This window comes from Eutrema salsugineum, unplaced genomic scaffold, assembly GCF_000478725.1.
Source record: "Eutrema salsugineum unplaced genomic scaffold, Eutsalg1_0 scaffold_4, whole genome shotgun sequence".
Classification (NCBI taxonomy): Eukaryota; Viridiplantae; Streptophyta; class Magnoliopsida; order Brassicales; family Brassicaceae; genus Eutrema; species Eutrema salsugineum.
In genome coordinates this window covers 6,743,415-6,766,504 of record NW_006256686.1, presented here as the reverse complement: position 1 = coordinate 6,766,504, position 23,090 = coordinate 6,743,415, and the positions used below count along the sequence as shown (strand labels likewise).

At 43.1% G+C, this 23,090-nt stretch overlaps 2 non-coding genes across 2 annotated transcripts; one reads left to right on the top strand and one right to left on the bottom strand.

Annotated features, from left to right (window-relative positions):
* The first annotated feature begins 2,558 nt into the window (after positions 1-2,558).
* Positions 2,559-2,665, top strand: LOC112084760. Its single transcript, XR_002898421.1, has one exon. It is a non-coding gene; the product is annotated as a small nucleolar RNA R71 (small nucleolar RNA).
* A 10,219-nt stretch (positions 2,666-12,884) lies between these two features.
* Positions 12,885-12,992, bottom strand: LOC112084968. The gene has a single exon (XR_002898614.1). It is a non-coding gene; the product is annotated as a small nucleolar RNA R71 (small nucleolar RNA).
* Positions 12,993-23,090: the final 10,098 nt, after the last annotated feature.

The window sequence follows — 23,090 nt, the reverse complement described above, 5'->3', positions numbered from 1 at the left end:
GTTTGGAGTGTTACCAGATTTGTTTTTGATGGAAGGGAGTAGTGGAATTGTGAATCTCAGGAGGCTAAACATCACTGGAGGTGTCCTAGTTTTGATGTTGCTCCTTGCACTGATCTGAACGTGCTTGTAGTGAGGGCTGGAGCTCGTTTTTGTACATTGTTCCTCTTGCCACCCCCTGTTGCCACGGTCTGGAAGCTCCTCTGGACAGCCCGTGACATTCTTTTGTTCTTCCTCTAACACATTGCCACGGCTTGGATGTGACCGTGTCAGAGAGACCATGGCAAAAGCCGAAGGTTGGCATCCAAGAAAAAGCCTCATGCCACGCCTGGGTCAAGCAGTGATTCATGGCCGTGGCAAACTGTGAACTTAGCCAAATTTTGCATTTCCTTGCATCTTGTCCACCATTCATTGAGGCCAAAGAACACCAGGTCATCTGTAACCTGAACACACTCCACAAGACACATCAAAACATCCTAAAAACAGCAAAAAAAAGCATTAAAAAGAATATTTACAAAGGATAAGCCTGGGGTGTCTCCCAAGAGCACTTTGTTTAAAGTCACTAATTTTGACTTCTTACACTCTTTTTAGTGAGGTAGAGGAGGAGCTTTGATGCTCCTTATCTTGTCCATGAATTCAAGCATGAGGTCCTTGTTCATCAGCTCTTGGACACCATCAGATCCTTTGTCTTTGAGCTCTGGTGTGAGGATAGCTCTGACTTTGGCAAATGGTCTTGATCTTCCATTGCCTTAACCTTGTATTCAACAGCTCCAACATCAAACTTCCATGGAGTGAGAGTTAAGACTTGAGAAGAGGACCCAAGAGTGAATGATTTGGTGCTTGTTGGGTTCTTGTCTTGAGACCCTGAACCATTGCTTTTGTTGCTGCTGACCTCCTTCTCACTTGGTGTAGGAGAAAAAGATTCCAAGCAAGCATCATCATCACTAAAGAAATCTCCTTCAAACTCAAGATCAGGTCTTACTAACGATTCTTTCTTCTTCTCAACAGATGCAAGGGGTGGAGCTTCTTCTATAGTTCCAATACTCCCCACGTACATCATCCGATAGCGTTTCAATTCATCAGAATCATCAGATATAACTCCACAAAACCCAGCAAGAGGAGGCTTGAGAGGATAAGATACTTCATCATCTACCTTAGCAAGCACCACTCTTTGAGTATCAAAGTCCACCCTTGCTCATGTGGTGTTCAGAAATGGAGTTCCAAGCAAAAGAGGTAGCTCTTTTGTCTTCTTCATCTTCATAACTACAAAATCTGTTGGAACTGTGCATTCACCAATTTTCAATGGGTAGTCTTCAAGGATTCCATATGGTTTCTTTGAGGATGAATCTCCAAAGATGATTCACATGGGGTGATGCTTAAGACTCTTGATCCCTAGTCTCTCCACCATGTCTAAAGACATTACACTAATGCTTGATCCAGAATCACACAAAGCATTCTCCACTTTCAAGTTTCCAAGAGAGCATGAGATGGAGAACTTTCCTGGGTTGCCTAGCTTGGGAATAAATTTGGGTTTCACCCTTGTTGAACCAGTCCTAGAGACTCCATTAGATGTCCTTCCTTGAACCATTCTCTGATCGTTTCTTTCGGTAATCTCAGAATCATTCTTTCTCATATCAAAAGAAGTTGCCTCCCCACATTCTTTCTCAATGTCCTCATTGAGATCACAGAACAGGAACTCAAACTCATCTATGATGGCGTCCTCATCATCTTTTGTCATGCATTTTTCACTTGAGACATTGCCATGGAGAAGATCCTCAATTTCTTGGACAGCAGCATGATTCTCATCATTTGAGAGGATGGCATTGCAGTATTCTGTTGGATGTGCAACTGATGTCCCTGGTAAAGATCTTTGAGCTTGAGAACTGCAGTGGCCCTTGTTGTTCTCTAGAGTCTTGACTTTGGAAGCCAAGGTTGAAAGCTGAGATAGAATATCAGAATAACTACAATCCACCTTGTTGTTAATCTCTGCCATCGTTTTGTTAAAGTCCATGGCACCACTTGCTTGACCTTGGAGAATTTGCTGGAGCAGGTTATGTACTTCTTGATCCTTATTCCCTGAGTTCTGTAGGAGGCTTTGCTGTTGGGGAGGGACAAAACCTTGTTGTTCAGTGTTTTGAGGATAGAAGTTCTGGTTTGGGGGATTCTTGTAGAGGGTAAAGCCCTTTTGGTAACCTTGTTGGCCACCTACAAAGTTCACCTCAGCTGTGATGTCTTCCCTTTGAAATGTGTCTTGAAACACATGATTCACATCTCTAACAAAGTTGGCTGACTGATGAGAAGCTAAGAGAAGTGTGTCTAACTTCTCATTGAGAGACTTGATGTCTTTCCTTGTCCTTTCCTCTTCAGCACTCACAGCTCCTCTTGAACTCCTTTCAAAGTCTGATCCATAAAGCTCATCACTCTGAGCTACATTCTCCACTAGGGTCATGGCATCATTGACTTCCTTGGTCATGAAATTACCATTTGAAGCTGTGTCCAAGAGAAGTCTGACCTTTGATAAAGCACCTCTGTAGAAGGTACTTAGCAGCTGACAATCTGAGAATCCATGGTGAGGGCATTGCATGGTATACCCTCTAAATCTTTCCCAAGCCTCACAAACTGATTCATGGTTCTTCTGAATGAAACTTGAGATTTCATTTCTTAACCTTGCTGTTCTTGATGAAGAGAAGAACTTGGTTAGAAATGCTCTTTTGCATTGCTCCCAAGTTGTGACTGATCCTTGAGGTAGAGACTTTTCCCACTGATGAGCTTTGTCTCCTAGAGAAAAAGGAAATAGCCTCAACTTGAAACTGTCCTCACTCACTCCATTCATCTTGGTTAGATCACAAACTCTATCAAAGTTGTCAATGTGATCTAATGGGTCTTCTAATGCCAAGCCATGGAACCTGTTTGATTGCACCATGTTGATCAGGCCAGATTTGATCTCAAAATCGTTTTCAGGTGTTGGGGCTTGAATCCCATGTCTTTGACCCTGAGCATTGGCCTCATCACCAGCTCCCACAACTTGTCTTGGACGTGGAGGTGGTGGCTCGTCCTGATTCTAGTGGTTTCCATTACCACCATGAGCCTGTTGCCCTTGATCCATACCCAACCTCTCAATGTGCTCAGCTCTTTCTCTTTGTCTCCCTGCTTGACTTCTGGTGTTCATACACCTGAAAACAAAGACAGCACTTGAAAGGTAATCAGTAAAACAAAAGAAAATGACTTGATCTCAAGAAGATCCGAAGTCCTAATGCTAGAATGAATCTCCAATTGGCAATGGCGCCAAATTGATAGTAGGAATTTTTCAATCCTTAATCAATTCCTCAACTACTCATGTCATTGTAGCACTTGAGGTATCAATCCAAATGGATAGATTCTAGACACTAAGATTATGAGGATCAATATCTTAATCCCAAGTCTAACTAAACAGATGAGTTGGTAACCAAGATTATCTAAAAGCATATAATAAAACAAGCAAGAACAAACAGTAATTATGAATTAAACAAGCAAGAGAAACTAAACAAACACTTGAATTCAAATAAAGAGAAAGCTAAACCTCTAGATGTGATCATTGATCAGGGTGCTTTAAATGTGAATTCATGATGCTAAGCAAACAATGCAACACTTGTAATTCTTTAGTCTAGACTTCCAAATCAGATTAATTCATTTTCATGACAAAAATCCCTTTGCTAATTACCAATTCAAGACTAATTCCCATTAGATGAATAAGCAATCAACAAGCATAAGGTTCCAAGTCTAAAATGACTAGACAGCCTCTTTGTGCATCAAAATAAGAGCTAAGAAAGACTGAATCTTATACAGAAAGATAAAACAAGCATCACATGATCTCAAATTCCAATTAACTTAGAACTTTAATCTAGATTAATCCTCTCATGAAGGCATTAACCTCTACACTAATCCATTTTCAAACCAAATCATCATTTGTGAAATATGAATCAATGAGCATTAAGAAACAGTTCTAATATGTCATTCATGCATTTAACAATCATTCCCATGATGAAAAAGGCATAAACCCTTAAGTTAGCTCATTCAGGCATTTCATCAAACACCTTGTAGGTGGAGAAATGCCTATGAACCCAGATTTCATCAAACACCTTGTATAAGGAGGCTTCGGTGCTTGGGAAGTGGAAGGCTTCCTGGAGGGCTCATCTTTGCAATGCATTTACACGATCAGAGAAAGGCGTCTAGACATAAGTCCATTCCGGAGACCATATTTTCCTGCTCATAGCTCCGAATCGGATGACCTCGGTCGTTCTGGAAATAAGACTCACTTATCTATGATTCTCATGAAGGCTCCGGAAACTGAATCGGCCTGGAAGTGCACCGTCCTTCGCATTCTTCGGAGCTTATCGGATTCGTCTAAAACGGCAGCGAGACAGGAGTTTCTTCCGACGAGCTTAACTTTCTGCTCACGCGTCCGAATTCTATGATTCCACTTGCTCTGGAACCGCGATCCAATCCTCTCCAACTTTGATAAAGCACCCGACAGCTGAATCGGACCGGAAGGTTCCCCGGACAGGCGATTTTGGAAACGTGTCTGCACCCGGAGATTTTGGCCGAGAAATCCATTGGCCGGTACGCGTTTTGGCCGAAAAAATCCACCCGCGGTACGTGAGAATGGCCAAGAAAAACCTTCCTGGTGCGCGAGAATGGCCGATAACCTCCAAAAACCCAATTTCACCATTTTTCTCGCCTTGATCACCATTCCACTTCCTGGATTCATCTTTTCAGCTCCAAATAGCTCCAAATACACTTGATAAACACTCAAAACATGCGAAGACTCATTGGGACCTAATGCATCTCCTAAGTTCTAAAACAAACCCTAAGGACCTAAAATGCATGAAATAAAACATGATTTGGAATGAAATATGCAACCTAAATGATGCAAATTATGAACATATCAAAACTCCTTTTGAAGAGAAATCTCGGATTTTAGGCGTTTTAATCAAGAGATTCAGAGATTCTTGAGTGTTTTTAAGACTGTCTTCTTATCATCTATCTTCTCCATCTTCATTTTCACACCTCTAACATGATTAACAGCACATCTTGCAAATGATTTAGTGTGTTGATCATGATTAGTGAGTAATCTCCATATTAAGGTCTTATACATGTAGATTAGGGTGCTTAGGTGCTAGATTAATGAGATTAGGGATTAGATCATTCATATTCCATTCCCTACAACCTATTCTTTATGCTAGATCCATACAGATCATATGTGGTCTAGATTTTAGGCATTTCATGCACCAAAAGTATTTGATGAAATGCCTGAAACAAGGTTGTTAGAGGTTTAAGCATCTTTTCATCATGGGAATGATTGTTTATATGCTTAAATGACAGATTAGACTGATTCTTAATGCTTGTTAACTCATTTTCACTAATTATGATTAGATTGGGCACTGTTTTAACAAACAAGTTAATGCCTTCATGAGAGGATTAGCTTAATTAATGATGTTTAAGTTGAATGGTTTGCTTAATCACATGATTCATTAGCTCATTAGTTTGGCACCAATGACACCCTAATCCACTATCATGTCTTAGACTTTTCTCATCATCATACATACATTCTCATCTCATTTAGTTTATTTACTTGCCTGTTTTAACTTGATCATTAGCTTTAATTCTTGTTATAGTAACATCAGAACCTCATTCATTTGGCTTGAATTAAGAACTGATCCTGCATCATAGTGTCTACACATGATGGATTGATACCCTTTGTACTGCAAAGTGACAAAAGGGATTGATAACCCTCATTAAGAGCCTTGAAAACTCTAAATTACCAATTGGCGCCGTTGCCAAAGTGTGATAGCATTAAGATTGTATCATTTCTTGAGATCAAGAATTTTCTTTTTGTTTTCTAATTTCTTTCAAGTTCTGGTTGAGAGTTTCAGGTGCATACAGACCAGCTCTAGATCAAGAAGCTGCGAACAACAACATTCAACAGCTAATCCCAAGGAGAAGAAGGGACAGGCGTGGCAGGCAGATTGATCAATTAGACATGGTTGATATAGAGCCTCAAGTTCAAGAAGACCATCCGGGTCCAATGAATCAGGGCAATAAAGCTGGTATGGGTAATGCTGTGCAAGGTGGAAATGGAGCTGGAATCAGAGCTGGTAATGGGATGAATCAGGGTCAGGCCGCTGTTCATGGGTTCAACCAGGGTAATGCTCAGCAGGAGCAAGTACAGCAGCAACAACATGCCAATGTTTATCAGGGACAAGCTCCAGCTCATCAGCAAAGGAACCAAGCCCATGTGCAGCAAAGGCAACAAGTTCACCACCAACAGCCTTCCCAAAACCAGCCAAGGAGATATAAGCAGCCAAAGGTCTTTGTTGGAGAGAATGATTGGGCCAATGCTCATCAGTATGGAGCAGGAATTCAAGTACAACCAGTGCAAAACAACAATTTTAAAGTCAAGGCCTTATTGCTGAATATGGTCAAAAACTCCAAGTTCCATGGATTGCATATGGAAGATCCTTTGGAGCACTTGGACCAGTTTGATAAAGTTTGTGATTTGACAAAGATAAATGGGGTCTATGAGGACAGCTTCAAACTCAGATATTTCCATTCAGTCTTGGTGATAAAGCTCATCAATGGGGAGAGAACCTTCAAAGAGGCTCCATCAAAACTTGGGAGCATGATAACACCGTATTTTGACCACTTTTATGGATCATAATTATGTCTTATGCAGGTTTTTTAACTCTGTTTTCAATCGTTTTTAAAGTGTTTTCAATGTTTTAGAGTTTCAAAAGACTTTACAGGAAATTTGGGCAAAAGATATGCAATTTGGAACAAATGAGCAATTTTGGATAAATGCAGACCGTCAGAAGTATGACAAGCGATGAAGACCTTCTCACCCCCAAAATTTGAGACAACATAGAGGATCTAACCAGCTTTCTAATGCACTTGTTTTGGAGACAATCCAACGGTTAGATTTTCAGATACTCCCGATGCAAGAATGACAAAAAATGCAGTTTCGGAAGAGAGCATATGCCGGGACCGCGGCCAATACCCATTTTCCCGCGGGTAGAGCCACCGCGACCGCGGACTTTGGTCGTTCACTTTCCTGACGACTTAATTAAAGCCCAGATCAATTCCTTTCGTTATTTTTGAAGCCTTAAGTGTCCAGAACCACCCCAGAAGCTATAAATACCCCCTTTAGGTCATTCCTAAAGGTGTGGGAGACGACATACGATAGAAAGAGAGAGAGATTTCGTGGAACCCTAGAGAGGAGGCCGCCGCCGTCGATCCTGAAGAAGGAGCCGCCGAAGAGCATCATCGCGCCTCCACCTGCAACTCTGTTCTTCGTTTTTCTTCCTTCTTTTCTTTAGTTTTTTGCACTTTCAATTTCGTTTATGATGCTTTGTTACAATATGTTTGAGTAGTTATCCAGTTGGGTTTAAAGGGATTGTTCAAAGGGAATTTCATTTGTCTTTTCTTATGAATCGATAGATTTAGGATTTATAATCTTCTAGATGTTCTTCGTTTCCCTTTAATCTTACTGCGTGATTCTTTGCTGGCCACTTAGAAGCCGATCTGATATGATATGTTGCGAAAGCTTTCGTCGATTGTCTGAACTAGGGTGAAACGAGCAATTCTTCTATAGGAGTGGAAACCTACCTGTAGTTGTGTTGTGAATGTTGATGAGTCTTGTTCTGCTATTGCATCTTCTTCCTTCCAGGATCAGAGTGGAAACCTACTGATCAGGGTTGCGAGAGATAGTTGTATCACTTGTTTAAAATCAACATAGCTTAGTCCATGAACCCCTGTGAATTCCCCTTGAGCCCCAACGTTTGTTTTTAATTGCTTACAACCTTCGATACAGTCTTGCTTTTCAATCGCTATTTACTTGCTTTTACTCGATTTTTACTTGCTTTCACTTGCTTTCGTTTTTATTTGCTTTTACTTGTTTAGCTTTCTAGTTTAGATTTAGTGACAACCAAAAACCCAAAACCAAAACCAAAACCGTTTTAGTTCTAATCTGATTTAAGCGCTGTAGTGAATTCGTACTGAAACAACTAAGTCTTTGTGGATCGATACCCTAAGTACTACAGTGCATATCTGTGCACTTGCAGACATTTAGGGGTTATAAATTTAAAACCTGAAGCTTAGTAAAACGAAAACAACAACCCCGCTTTTGCTCGCAATCAAATTTTTGGCGCCGTTGCCGGGGACTTTGATTTGTTTCGTTGCGAATCCCAGCTTAAATTCATTAGAACACTTGTTTATTTTTACTTTTTGTTTTGAATTTTTCAGGTTTCTCTGAGATGAGAGACCGGGAACATGTTCCCGAAACTCTTGGTGATCTACCAAATCGTGTGGATGGTGATCCAAGCGATGATAATCTGACTGATGACGAGTTTGAAGAACTGATCTATGATGACAATGAACTGATCGGATCGACAAAACGTGAAAATGATGATGAACTGATTGGAAGTTTCGATTCACTCGAGAAGTTCATGGGAGATCGAGGAGCTATTCAACCAGCCTTACCAGAGGATGGCAAAACCGAAATTAAGGTACTCCATATCCATTTAGTTCAACAAAATCAATTCTCTGGTTATTCATTCGAAAACCCGATAGACCATATCGAGACGTTCGAAGAATTATGTGCAACCATTACAGCAAATGGGGATTACCACAAGTGTAGTCTTTTCCCATTCTCTCTTAGAGATAATGCCGGCAAATGGCTAAAATCTTTGCCACCTGCTTCGCTAAAAACGTGGGCAGCGTGTAGAACTGCTTTCCTAAATCGTTTTTACACCAGAAATCGGTCAAATCTCTTAAGAGAGAAGATAATAACTTATAAACAAAAAGAAGATGAAGATCTTTTAAATACTTGGAAAAGATTTAGGGAATACCAAAGAGATTGTCCACACCATGGATATACCGAGGAATACCTGCTGGGTATCTTCTATCGCGGTATAACTCCAGAGTTACGACACTCTTTCGACATAGCAAGTAATGGAGATTTCACAACTAGATCTGTAGAAAATGCTCACGTTTTCATTAAAAATTTAGGAAACAGCATGCGAAATCAAGTAACCTTTGGTAATTCTGCACTTCCTGAGAAGAAAGAAGAAATTTCGGAAGTTATAAAGTGTCTCCGTCACATAATGAGTCATCTTGGATTGCAACAACCAAATAGGGTACACAATACGTGTAACTTTGATGGCTGGATCAACCCGATGGATTCTTATGGTCATGGGATGGTTAACACTGCAGAAGTCTATCAAATTCAAGATTTTCCATTCGTTTCTGAACACCGCGGGTCCATTCATCCAGACCGCGGCCAAGCAAGGTTTCACCGCGGTCGTGGCTGTTCTGACCGCGGCCAAGACATGTTTCACCGCGGTCGCGAGCCTTCTGACCGCGGGAAACTGTCTTCCAAGCTTAACAGGAAACCACCTTCCGAACCAATCTTGGCTATTCAATCTAATCATGTTCACTATCCTAGTTTTCCCTCTTCTGAAGCTGAAAACCTAAACAAAAAGAATTTAGAGCTCGAAAAATCTAGGTCTTAAGAGATTAGTGATCTTAGATCTGAACTAAAAGAGATGCAGAAGGATTTCGATGAAAAATTTTCCACCCTCCTTAGCCTGATGATCAAAACCAATTCTAAAAACTTAGATAAACCTGAGGAGGAACCAAGTGAAAATTCTTTCGAAAGTTCAAGTGAAGCAGATCACTCCGATCATGTGAAAGCTATCACACTTAGGAGTGGATTAGCTTACAAAGAGCCTGAATTTCCTAAAGATCCCGAAGATGATGAAAAGGGTAAGGAAAAGGAGAAAGAAACAGAAAGAATCACGAATGAAGATGTTGAAAAAGAAGTGGTAGGAGAAAAGGATGGAGAAGAAGTAAGAGAAGATTCATCCCGGGAAATCCTTGGAGAAGACCTGATTCCACCTCCACCAACTCGTGTCTATAAACCTAAACCTCCATATCCTAGAGCCTTAAGAGCCCCTAAGAAATAGAAAGAAAAAACTAAGCTTAAAGAGCTAATCGATCAGTTAAATGTGAGATTACCTTTCGTAGAAGCTTGTGCTATGATTCCTGCTTTAAGAAAATACATGAAGGGTATTCTAACAAATTCTTTAACTCTTGAAAAAGGCGGATGATAACCCATGAATGTAGTTCTATCCTGCAAAGCCGAATCCCTGAAAAGAAAAATGATCCTGGAAGCTTTGTACTTTCATGCACCATCAATGATGTAGCTTTTGAATGTGCTCTCTGTGATTTCATTTCTAGCATAAACATGATGCCTCTTTCAGTAGCAAAACGTTTAGGACACCACACTTTCAAGCCCACTATAATTTCCTTAGTATTAGCTGATCGTTCCGTTAGACAACCTGTAGGTATCTTAATTGATGTTCCCGTCGAAATCGAAAAATGTTCCATCCCTACCGACTTCGTAGTTCTAGAACTAGAAAAAGAACCTAAGGATCCGCTTATTCTTGGACGACCATTCCTATCTACAGCCGGAGCCATAATCAATGTTCCTGAAGGAAAGATCGACCTTCATCTAGCCGGTCTAGTTATGCAGTTTGACATGAACAAAAGTTTCGATAAACCAACTTTGGATGGCAAAATTTGCCGGGTTGATGAGTTAGACGGAATTATTGAGGAAGTCTATGAAGATCTGCTTCTAGACGACCCTTTAAGTGTCACACTTTCACTCGCAAAAGATGAACGCAATTTCCTTGAAGAAATTTCAAGTGAGTGTGCACGTATGCTTGATAAATCTGAAACTTATAGGAAACCTCTTCACTATCTAGATCTTAAGGACCAAACAAACATTCCTACACCTCCTAAAGACACTGCTGCAGCAATTAATGATCCTTGGAGCGAGCTTAAAGCCCCTAAAGTCGAGCTTAAAACTCTTCCCGTCGGACTTAAGTACACTTTCCTTGGACCAAATTCTACTTATCCTGTCAAAATAAACTCTGGTTTGACGGCGGAAGAAACCACAATGCTGTTGACTGAGCTGAGGAAGCATAGAAAATCCTTGGGATATTCACTTGATGACATACCTGGAATCTCTCCAGATCTTTGTATGCACAAGATAAATCTAGAGGATAATGCTAAAAACTCAATCGAAAGTCAAAGGAGACTGAACCCTAATCTCATGGATGTTGTTGAACACTTGATGACATACCTGGTTCAGGTTCCTTTGCTACCTCTTTACCCTTTTCTGTCCTTGGTTTCTGGAGGCCGCCGGTTTTGAAGGAGGAGCCGCCGCTGGAGGAAGACATCGCGCCTCCATCTGCTTCTCCGTTCTTTGTTCTTCTTCCTTCTGTTCTTTAATTTCCTGCACTTTCAATACTCTATGATGCTTTGTTACAATATGTTTGAGTAGTTACCCAGTTGGGTTTAAAGGGATTGTTCAAAGGGAATTTCATGTGTCTTTGCTTATGAATTGATAGATTTAGGATTATTAATCTTCTAGATGTTCTTCGTTTGCCTTTAATCTTACTTCGTGATTCTCTGCTGGCCACTTAGAAGCCGATCTGATATGATATGTTGCGAAAGCTTTCATTGATTGTCTGAACTAGGGTGAAACGAGCAATTCTTCTATAGGAGTGGAAACCTACCTGTAGTTGAGTTGTGAATATTGATGAGTCTTGTTCTGCTATTGCATCTTCTCCCTTCCAGGATCAGAGTGGAAACCTACTGATCAGGGTTGCGAGAGATAGTTGTTTAGTGCTGCGAAAGTAGGCTATTCATACTTCCGTGCCTCGAGTTCTAGAACATACGTAGTTGATTACCTTTATCATATGTTTAAAATCGACATAGCCTAGACCATGAACCCCTGCGAAACCCCTTGAGCTCCAACGTTTGTCTTTAATTGTTTACAGCCTTCTAGTTTCAATCGATTTTTACCTTCAATTCTATTTGCTTTCGATTCGCTTGTTCTTTGTTTTCAATCGCCTAGTTTAATCGCTTTTTAGTTGCTTTACTTGCATTCGTTTTTGTCAATTGCTTTTTAGTTTTTAATTGCTTTCTAGTTTAGATTTAGTGACAACCAAAACCCAAAACAAAAACCCAAACCTTTTAGTTTTAATCTGATTTAAGCGTTGCAGTGAATTCGTACTGAAACAACTAAGTCTCTGTGGATTGATACCCTAAGTGCTACAGCGCACATCTGTGAACTTGCAGACATTTAGGGGTTATAAATTTAAAACCTGAAGCTTAGTAAAACGAAAATAACAAAACCCCATTTACAATCGCAATCAAGTTTTTGGCGCCGTTGCCGGGGACTTTGATTTGTTTCGTTGCGAATCCCAGCTTAAATCCATTAGAACACTTGTTTACTTTTACTTTTCCTTTTGAATTTTTTCAGGTTTCTCTGCGATGAGAGACCGGGAACATGTTCCCGGGACTCTTGGTGATCCACCAAATCGTGTGGATGGTGATCCAAGCGATTATGACCTGACGGATGATGAGTTTGAAGAACCGATCTATGATAACAATGTGCTGATCGGATCGACAAAACATGAAGATGATGATGAACTGATTGGAAGTTTCGATTCACTCGAAAAGTTCTTGGGAGATCAAAGAGCTATTCAACCAGCTTTACCAAAGGATGGCAAAACCGAAATTAAGGTACCCCATATCCATTTAGTTCAACAAAATCAATTCTCTGGTTATTCATTCGAAAACCCGATAGACCATATCGAGACGTTCGAAGAATTATGTGGAACCGTTACAGCAAATGGGGATTACCACAAGTGTAGTCTTTTCCCATTCTCTCTTAGAGATAAGGCCAGCAAATGGCTAAAATCTTTGCGACCTGCTTCACTAAAAACGTGGGCAGCGTGTAGAACTGCTTTCCTAAATCGTTTTTATACTAGAAATCGTTCAAATCTCTTAAGAAAGAAGATTAGAACTTATAAACAAAAAGAATATGAAGATCTTTTAGATACTTGGGAAAGATTTAGGGAATACCAAAGAGATTGTCCACACCATGGATATACCGAGGAATACCTGCTGGGTATCTTCTATTGCGGTATAACTCCAGAGTTACAACACTCTTTCGACATAGCAAGTAATGGAGATTTCACAACTAGATCTGTAGAAGATGCTCACGTTTTCATTAAAAATTTAGGAAACAGCATCCGAAATCAAGTAACCCTGCAAAGCCGAATCCCTGAAAAGAAAAACGATCCTGGAAGCTTCGTACTTTCATGCACCATCAATGATGTAGCTTTTGAGTGTGCTCTCTGTGATTTAGGATCTAGCATAAACATGATGCCTCTTTCAGTAGCAAAACGTTTAGGACATCACACTTTCAAGCCCACTAAGATTTCTTTAGTATTAGCTGATCGTTCTGTTAGACAACCAGTAGGTATCCTAGTAGATGTTCCTGTAGAAATTGAAAAATGTTCCATACCCACCGATTTTGTAGTTCTAGAACTAGAAAAAGAACCTAAGGATCCACTTATTCTTGGAAGACCATTCCTATCTACAGCCGGAACCATAATCAATGTTCCTGAAGGAAAATTGACCTTCATTTAGCCGGTCTAGTTATGCAATTTGACATAAACAAAAGTTTCGATAAACCAACTTTGGATGGCAAAATTTGTTGGGTTGATGAGTTAGACGGAATTATTGAAGAAGTCTATGAAGATCTGCTTCTAGACGACCCTTTAAGTGTCACGCTTTCACCCGCAAAAGATGAACGCAATTTCCTTGAAGGAATTTCAAGTGAATGCGCGTGTATGCTTGATATATCCGAAACTTATAGGAAACCTCGACACTATCTAGATCTTAAGGACCAGACAAACATTCCTACACCTCCTAAAGACACTGCCGCAGCAATTAATGATCCTTGTAGCGAGCTTAAAGCCCCTAAATTCGAGCTTAAACCTCTTCCCGTCGGACTTAAGTACGCCTTCCTTGGACCAAATTCTACTTATCGTCTCAAAATAAACTCTGGTTTGACAGATGAAGAAACCACAATGCTGTTGACTGAGCTGAGAAAGCATAGAAAAGCCTTAGGATATTCACTTGATGACATACCTGGAATCTCTCCAGTAAGATAAATCTAGAGGATAATGCTAAAACCTCAATCGAAAGTCAAAGGAGACTGAACCCTAATCTCATGGATGTTGTCAAGAAGGAGATTATGAAGCTTTTAGAAGCTGGAATAATCTTTCCTATCTCAGATAGCACCTGGGTTAGCCCATTTCATGTTGTTCCAAAGAAAGGAGGAGTCACTGTCATTAAAAATTATAAAGATGAAATGATCGCTACAAAAACAGTAATTGGACATCGTATGTGTATCGATTACCGGAAACTGAATGCAGCAACTAGGAAAGATCATTTTCCACTTCCCTTCATAGATCAAATGCTAGAAAGATTAGCTAATCACCCCTACTATTGCTTTCTTGATGGATACTCCGGATTTTTCCAAATTCCTTATCGACCGGAAGATCAAGAAAAAATGACATTCACTTGTCCATATGACACGTTCGCTTACCGACGTATGCCTTTTGGATTGTGCAATGCACCTGCTACCTTCCAGCGGTGCATGATGCGATCTTCACAGATTTTATTGAGGATTTCATGGAAGTATTCATGGACGATTTCTCTGTCAACGGATCTTCTTTTGAAAAATGCTTAGGCAACCTTGGTAATGTTTGTTGGATGTCTTTGTGATCTGGGAGCATCTGGAAACTTAATGCCATTCTCCATAGCAAGGAAGCTTGGATATAGAGTGTTCAAACCTGCTAGGATCTCTTTTGTCCTTGTAGACAGATCAGTTAGGTTACCTGTTGGGATGTTGGAAGATCTACCTGTTAAGATAGGTGGTTTTGAGGTTCCTTAGAGATGGATGAAGAACCAGCTGATCCACTGATTTTTGGCAGGCCATTCTTGGCCACAGCAGGAGAAATCATTGATGTAAGAGGTGGTGTCATTGAGCTACAACTTGGTAAAGAGAAGCTGAAGTTTGAAATCAAGGACATGATGAAGAAGCCTACAATAGAAGGGCAATGCTTCTATGTGGAGACTATGGATCAACTGGCTGATGAACTTCTTGAGAAGCTGAATACTGATGATCCTCTACAAGTGGTCTTGACCAAAGAACAAGGAGAACATGGGTTCTTAACGGGGGAAAGTGAAGGTTACAAGCTGTTCTTGGACCATGCCAAAGAACTTGGTTCAGAAGCAAGGATTTTGGAGCTAGAAGAAGGCAAGCTAGAAGCTCTGGACATTAAGGGGTCAGATGCAAGCCAGGGATCAATGCAAAGGTGCAAGGCCGTGAGTTCAAAACCTGAAGAGGAGGCTGAGCCATGTGAGCAAATCAAAACCAATGGAGCTGCAGCTGAGAAAGACAGCTTCCATGCGGATTGGGATGAGTCCAAAGCGCCCCCGTTGAGCTCAAGCCTGTACCAACAGGGCTCAGGTATGCTTTCTTGGGTCTTAATGAATCTTATCATGTCATCATTAATGATAGGTTGTTAGATGAGCAAGAGCATGCTTTGTTGAGTGAGTTAAGAAAGCATATGATAGCCATTGGTTACTCTTTGGATGATATAAAGGGGATATCACCCAACCTATGCACTCATAGGATTTACCTTGAAGAGGAAAGTATGTCATCCATTGAGCACCAAAGAAGGCTGAACCCTAACTTGAGGGAAGTAGTGAAAAAAGAGATTCTCAAACTCCTAGAGGCTGGGATCATTTACTATATCTCAGACTCTAGATGGGTTTCACCAGTTCATGTGGTGCCCAAGAAGGGGGGTATGACAGTTATCAGGAATGAGAGGGATGAGTTGGTTGCCACTAGGACTATAACTTGACACAGAATGTGAATTGATTATAGAAAATTGAATGCAGCATCTAGGAAAGACCATTTTCCTCTCCCTTTCATTGATCAGATGTTAGAGAGGCTGGCTAACCATCCCTTCTTCTGCATTCTAGATGGTTACTATGGATTCTTCCAAATCCCAATAGATCCAAGAGACCAGGAGAAAAACAACTTTTACTTGTCCTTATGGGACATTTGCCTACAGGCGCATGCCTTTTGGTTTTTGTAACGCCCCGGCAACCTTCCAGCGTTGTATGATGCATATATTCTCTGACATCATTGAAGAGAAGGTGGAAGTCTTCATGGACGACTTTTCTATCTATGGTTCCTCCTTCTCCGATTGTCTTTCTAACTTTTCACATCCAGGAGAAGAGAATGCCTTGGTTTGCTGACATTGTTAACTTTCTTGCTTGTGGAGTGGAACCACCAGAACTTGATACTTACCACAGAAAGAAGTTCTTCAAAGATGTCCAAAGATACCATTGGGGTGAACCTTACCTGTATGTTCTACACAAAGATCGGCTGTATAAGAGGTGTCTTGCTGAGGAGGAGATGCAACCTGTGTTGCAAGAGTGACATGGATCAGCTTTTGGAGGTCATATGGGAGCATTCAAACGGTGGCCAAGGTTCTTCAGAGTGGGTTCTGGTGGCCCACAATGTTCAAAGACGCTCAAGGAGTTGTTTCAGCTTGTGATGCCTGTCAGAGGAATGGAAACATTTCTAAGAGGAGTGAGATGCCTCAAAATCCAATATTTGAGGTTGAAGTTTTTGTGTGCTGGGGAGTGGACTTCATGGGGCCATTCATCTCATCTTATGGGAATCAGTATATATTGGTGGCTGTGGGCTATGTGTCCAAGTGGGTTGAGGCTGTTGCTTCCCCTATAAATGATTCCAAGGTGGTGGTCAAGTTGTTCAAGAACATAATCTTCCCAAGATTTGGAGTACCAAGGGCTGTTATTTCTGATGGAGGTTCTCATTTTGTGAACAAAACCTTGGAGGGACTGCTGAGGAAGCATGGAGTGAAACATAAGGTAGCTTCTCCTTATCATTCTCAAACTAGTGGCCAAGTTGAAATGTCTAATAGACAGATTAAAGCCATTCTTGAGAGGACTGTTAGCTCAAGCAGAAAAGATTGGAGCAAAATGCTGGATGATGCATTGTGGGCTAATAGAACAGCCTTTAAAACTCCAATTGGGACATCTCTTTTCAGTCTGCTATATGGGAAGAGCTGCCACCTTCCTGTTGAGCTAGAGTAAAGGCATTATGGGCTGTGAAGTTGCTGAACTTTGATATCAAAACAGCTCAAGAGAAAAGAATAATTCAACTCCATGAACTTGAAGAGATCAGGTTAGAGGCCTTTGAGAGCCCCAAGATCTAGAAAGAAAAGACCAAAGCTCTACATGATCAAAAGACTGAAAAGGGAGTTCAAGTAAGGTGATTTAGTGTTGTTGTTCAACTCTAGGCTTAAGTTATTTCCTGGAAAACTTAAGTCTAGATGGTCTGGTCCCTCTAAGATTCTTGAGGTCAGGCCATATGGAGCTGTTGTGTTAGAAGGCAAAGATGGTCAAGAGTTTGTGGTCAATGGCCAAAGGATCAAGCACTACCTGGTCTCACAAAGGATGGAGGAAGCTACATCAGTTCTCCTTCTTGATCCACCATCAGCATAAACTTGGTATCAAAGTCAAACTTAGAGACATTAAACAAAGTGCTCTTGGGAGACACCCCAAGCTTATCTTTGTACATAGTTCTTTTGATCTTTTTTTTTTAATGTTTTGGGACCTTTGGATGGTTTTGTGAGTTTTTCTCAGGTTCCAGGTGACCTTTAGAGGTTATGGCTCAGGGACAAAGTGGAATGGAGCATGTGAGAAGGCTGAGAAAAGGGTCTAAGGCATGGAAACTGATGGGCGCCTGTGTGCTACTTGGGTGTGCGGCTTAGTTAGGCCATGTACCATCTCGCAGTTGAACTCGCTGTTAAAACCTACTTGGGTCTGCGGGTCATTTACCCAGCAGCAGAAGATTTGAGCACAAAAAAATGCTAAGTGTTGGGACTGCGAGTTGGTCATGCGAGATGGATGCAAGAAGAGCACAGGCCGCATGGATACGTGCTGTTTACACCGGCTTGGTGCTGCGAGACAGACCATGAAGATCAAGCCGCACAGGGAAGGAAAATGGCCAAAAATACTAAGTGTAAAACCTTCAAGTTGGTCCTGTGGGTTAGATGCAAGAAGGCCTGGCCGCATGAGCATTCGCATTTCACACCGAGTTGGTCATGCGTGATGGTTAGAGGCAGCCTTAGTCGCACCAGAAGAACAAAATGCCAAGACGCCTAAGTATCAGAACGTGCGACCTGGGCGTGCGGCTTGAAGAATGGAGAAACCAAGTCGGAGGAACACTCGCTGTTTAGACCGGGACGGGCCTGCGAATTGATACAGAAGGATCCCAGGCCGCACACCATAAAGAAAGACCCGAAAAGCTTAAGTGTCAGAATCTGCGACTTGGGCGTGCGGCTCGGCAGAAGAGAAGACCAGGCCGCATGGATACGCGCATTTTACACCGGCCTGGTCATGCGAGACGGTCCAAGAGCAACCCAAGCCGCACACCTGGAGTTCAAGTGTTAAAAGTGTGCGATGTAGTTCTGCGGGTCAGACTAAGAAGTTTCCAAGCCGCACTGATACTCGCTAAAAAGGCCGGCCTGGTCATGCAAGATGAAACAAAGAAGGTTCCAGGCCGCACGCTAAGAAGAATAGTGATAACTTAGAGTTTTCAAGGCTCTAAATGAGGGGTTATCAATCTTTTTGTCACTTTGCAGTACAAAGGGTATCAATCCATCATGTGTAGACACTAAGATGCAGGATCAGTTCTTAATTCAAGGGATCAGTTCTTAATTCAAGCCAAATAAGTGAGGTTGTGATGTTACTTTCACTAAACAGATTTAAATCAAAAATTAAAGCTAATGATTAACTTAAACAAGCAAGTAAGTACACTAAATGAGATGAGAATGTGTGTATGATGATGAGAAAGGTCTTAGACATGATAGTGGATTAGGGTGCTGTGGATACCAAACTAGTGAGCTAATGAATCATATGATGAAGCAAACCATTCAACTTAAACTTCATTAATTAAGCTAATCCTTTCATGAAGGAATGAACATCTTCGTTAAAACAGTTCCCAACCTAATCCTCATTAGGGAAACATGAATTAACAAGCATTAATAATCAGTCTAATCTGTCATTTAAACATATAAACAATCATTGTGTGAGCCAAAACTCGCACAACCAAAAATTTGTAAGGGAAAAACTAAGGGATTCGAAACTTCTAGGGTAATCGCAAGAACAGTAAGATCGAAAGAGGATTTTTATTGTCGTGAAAGTGTTTCAGTCTTATTGCCTAGGGTTGCCAAAAGTTACATAATGAATCGTAGAAACCTCTTATTTATACTAACTTCTTAAATCGCCTCTCCGAGAATCTCGGGAGAGATTTTAGGCATATTTCCTTATCGCTTCGTGCGGCCACCACCATAATACTTTGCCTAGGGCTTCTGTGGGCTTTCGACTTCCAACGCCTTGGTTCGGCCCATCTTAGAAAACCAGGTCGGCCCGACACATAGGGAAACGATTCGGCCCATGCCGTTCTTCTCACAGCTTAGCCTATCTAACCTTCTCCACAGCTCGGCCCAGTCGCCATTTGAGTTGAGATGAGACTTGGTCCACATAACCGAGGCGCGGCTCGGCCCAAGCATGTTGAAGCGCGTCTTGGTCTAACTTACCAAGGTGTGGCTCGGCCCAAACACGTTGAAGTGCGGCTCGGCCCACTCTTCGTTCTCCTTACGGCTCTCCCCGCTGGTCTTGGTGAGCACAGCTCGGCCTACTAACTTCGTAGGACAGCTCGGCCCATGTTCGGTGGACAGCTCGGCCCATATTTGGTGGACAGCTCGGCCAATTTGTCTTTCTTCCATACTTAGCATTTTGAGATGGTTTTACCCGCTTGGGGTGGAAACCGACCCCAACAGTTAGCCCCCCAGCTCGTCAGTTTCGGAGGCGAGAATGACGAGGTCCATTACTCCTGACCGTAGTGTAAACCATCGAGTCAAGCTGTTGCGACATAAACCCAGGTGAGGTGTTTTGGAAATAAAGATGCCGAGGCGTTCCCTAAGAGTGCTGAGGATGCCGAGGCGTTTCGAGAGGGTGCTGTGGATGCCGAGGCGTTTCAAGAAGGTGCTGAGGATGCCGAGGCGTTTCAAGAACGTGCTGAGGATTCCGAGGCAAGTTAGGGACGAGGCGATTCTGTTTAGTATTGCCGAGCCGTGATTCGAGTTTAACGACAAGGCGTTTTGAGAAGGTTATGCCGAGCCGAATAAACGGCGGGCGTTTCAAGAAAGAGTTAATGCCGAGCCGTTTCGTTAACGACGAGGCGTTTCAAGAAAGAGTTAATGCCGAGCCGTTTCGTTAACGACGAGGAGTTTCAAGAAAGAGTTAACGACGAGGCGTTTACTATGGTCAGATATCGGCTGAAATCTCGGGTATCCCAACCGTTGGTCTTCCGAAAGAAAGTTCCCGATCTATTGGCGCGTGCAACCGACGCAGTTCGAGCTAGCTAATTCACTGCAGATCACACGCGCTGTTGGACGGTTTCCCGAGGTTCACACGGAATTCACGCGCTTCGGTTTTCCGATAAATAGGTGATCTCCCTCGTCCCTTCTCATAATCTTCAGATCCACTCGTTTTCACGAAAAGGTAGCTCTCCCTTCTCTCTTCTTTCTCTCTCAAGTTTATTTATTTTCCGGCTAGGGTTCCAGGTCTTCGTCGTTCCAGGTCTTTTTCCAGCGGAGGTTGTCGCGTCGTGCTGTAATTCCTGTATAAGTTGTAAATTATGTCGAGCCGCTCCGATGATTCGCTGGATTCGCTTTTTCATTATGAGCCGAGCCACGTAGATGCCAAGGCGAGAGGTACAACAGAATCTTCCGAGGCGTCTGTCTCGCCGAGCCCTTCCAATCGTTCACCTGGGAGTGACGAGGCGTCGAATCGTACAAATCCGCCAGACATCGGCTCTCCAGATGACGAGCCGTCGGTTTCGATGAGCCGTCCCTAGGATCCCGCCCCTGACGAAGATATTAGTCGTGCCGCAGTCAAAGCCGAGGAGGAGGCATTTCCCTTTGATCTATTCGAGGCGAAGAGCGAGTTAGAACGTCTCATGGCATCCCGAGGCGCTTCTTCATCTGGGCGAGGGCAACGAGTTAAAAGGCAAAAGCCTGACCCGCCTGGCTCTATGCTTTCCTCCCTTGACTCACTCGAGGCGTTGAGGCGTCGCTTCGGGATATCCGAGGCGGTGGAGTTTATCGTTCCAGAGAAGAGCGACCGAGCCGACAAGCCTCCCGAGAATCACTTTACTCTGTACGAGGCGTTCTTCGAGCTCTGCTTCCTCTGGTTCCCGATCCCCGGAGTTATCCTCGAATATCTCTGGAAACACGGGATCTTGATAGGTCAGATCATGTCGAGGGGATTACGGCATATGATCGACATTTTGGTCCGAAGCTTCGAATGCGGGCTTGATATCGAGCTGAATCACCTGCTAAACTTGCTGGAAATCAGGAAAGCTCTGAAGGGAGATAGGTTTTATATTTCCAAAAAGCCCAATCGCCGGATTATAGGCGGCTTTCCAAGCAAGGATCAATTTTGGACCGAACGCTTCTTCTACGTCTTGGTGAACGAGGCGGCGGTTGGTGAGGACTTCGTTAAAAAAACCAAGACCGCTTGGGGACCTCTTGGTAGCCGATCCGAAGCCTTGCCTAGGCTCGGAACTGTCTTATTCGCATTGTCTTCCTTTGCCTGAATCTCTTTTTTCTTGCGTTGTTTTGCAATTCGGAACATTCTTCCCCCTATTCCCGACGACCTCTTTGTTGTTCGAGACTCCCTTTCGGCTCGAAAGGTTAATTGGAAAAGCCCGAGCTATCCTCGCTGTACTCCCTGTCAGTTCTTCATCCTCCAGCTCTTCAAGAGATACCCGAGAGAAGATGGTGATAATCACTCTCAGAGATAGGAAGAGGCGTGAAGAAGAAAAAGATGCGAGACGAGCTGCCGAGGCGGCTCAAGCGCAGACCGAGGCCATCCCTCAACCCGACCCGCCGAGCCAGGAAGGAGACGAAATGGTCCGAGCCACGGAGGCCAACACTGCCAAGGCAGCCGAGAAAGATGCAGTGCCCGAGGTGGAACCGGGCAAAATTATTCCCGAGGCGTCTAGGGATGACTCGGCGGTCGGTGCGGAGTAAAACTCCTTCGAACTCCGCCATTCTGGCCCTCCTGAAGTCGACGAAGCCACCGACTTTGGTTGTACGGAAACATGACCCCAGCCGAAAATGTTCGGCTGCTGACAAGGGGAAAGGCGTTGCTGTTCAAAAGAACGAGCCGTCCAAGAAGAGGCGGAAGCCGACGCCCGGAGACTGCACGTAAATTGGTCGTCGACGATCCCGACGCCTCTGCCGTGATGTTCACGCGTGTAAATAACACGAACATGCGTCTTCCTCCTCCAGAGAAGCTGAGGAGGCCGAGGTCGTACGGCGCGATGGCACAGCGCGGTACCAAGGTATGTTCTATTTGCTTTCCTTTATTTTCGCGAATTTTTACTAAGTGTTTAACGCGTGTTGTTCTTTGCAGTTTGTAGCGGCCATCAACGAGCTGATGGCTGAATATGAGGCGGACCTGTCTAAGGTCAAACGCCGCTTGGACGACGCTCGAAACGTGACCGCGGCGACGAAGGGGAAGCTGGACGAGGCGATGTCCAGAGCGTCGAGGCTGGAAGAGGAGAAGATAGTTCTCCGCGCCGACGTTGATAAGGTCTCCGCCTCGGTGATTCGCCTGGAGGAGGCTAGGAGAGTCAAAAGCGCCGAGGTGGCGTTGCTCAAAAGGCGTATCGAGGCCAAGGATGCCCTGTTCGACGCCAAGGTCAAGCGTACGAAAAAGGAGGCGAGGCGAGAGCTGACTGCTAAGTTTCAGGAACGCCTCGCCAAAGTGGAGGAGGGTCTGGCCAAGCTCGAGAAAGCCAAAACCGACGAGAACGAGCTGGGGCAAATCAACGAGCTGTGATGATCGCCGACCTGAAGAAACCGGACGCCCCAGCGCTCGACGACGAGGAGGCGAACCTGAAGAGCTGGGAGAGCGAGTACGTCGACGACGATGCGTACGAGCGTATTGCCTCCGAGATTCGAGGCGAGCTGGTTTTCTCTCCCGTGTCGCCGGAATCGGTACACACCAGCATTGACAAC